At 32.4% G+C, this 945-nt stretch overlaps 1 protein-coding gene across 13 annotated transcripts in view; it reads left to right on the top strand.

Moving 5' to 3' along the window:
- The window catches only part of LOC106868339 (uncharacterized), a 178055-nt gene that overhangs the window by 97729 nt on the left and 79381 nt on the right, over nt 1-945 (top strand). The window lies entirely within an intron of this gene.

The raw sequence follows: 945 nt of genomic DNA, 5'->3' as shown, positions 1-945 counted from the left end.
AACTGGTTTCTTTCTAAAGAGAATGGCAAGTTTGGGATGCGCATGCATTAAATGATAGGTGATATAAAAATCTTAGTTCAATTAAAAACAAAAAAATTACTTTTCATATGCACTTACCATCGCCACCTCCTCCACCATCACCATCATCTCTCTTTCTCTCTCTGTCTTACTTTAATATCACCATCAGGACATCACCCCTCTGCTAAAATTATATTCCTAACTCTCCTCTATATCACTACCTTCAACTAACGTTTTTAACCACGTAATAAATATTACGTTCCCTCTATCACATGTCATGGACGCTTCTCTCTCCCTCTTTTTTCTCCTTCTTTTCTCTCTCCCTTTCCTTTCTCTCTCTTTCTGCCTCACTCTTAGCCTTATCCTCTCTCTCTCTCACTCTCTCTCTTTCACTCTCTCTCTTTCACTCTCTCTCTCTCACTCTCTCTCTCTTACTCTCTCTTTTCTTTCTCCCACTTTTTCTCTAATCACATGAAAGCGTTACTGATGGGCTAAGTAACGTAATGACAAGCAGAATCCTTATGAGATAATGATAATAATAATGATAATAATAATAACAACAGCAACAGCAACAACAACAGCAGCAACAATAATAATAATATATATATATATATAATAATAATAAAGGAGTTACGACGCAAAAACGTATAAAATCAAAAGAACATATTTATCTTCTTCAATATATATTTCAGTATAAAGAATTCATTAAGATGCTTAAATCAAAATTTCTTTACACATCATTCAGGAACAGATTTTATACGTTTTTGCGTTGTAACTCCTTTATTATTATTAATATAACCAAAAGGATCGATTCTTGAAGAGTCTGCATATCTTCACTGTCGTTTTTTTCTGCTATTTTGGTGATTATTTTTAAAGTTAGCTTACCAATTATTGTTGGTAGTTAATTTATAATATATTGTTATATAT

The sequence above is a fragment of the Octopus bimaculoides genome, chromosome 16 (assembly GCF_001194135.2).
Source record: "Octopus bimaculoides isolate UCB-OBI-ISO-001 chromosome 16, ASM119413v2, whole genome shotgun sequence".
NCBI lineage: Eukaryota > Metazoa > Mollusca > Cephalopoda > Octopoda > Octopodidae > Octopus > Octopus bimaculoides.
Note: the sequence above shows the minus strand (reverse complement) of the source record. Positions and strands in the feature narration are given on the sequence as shown.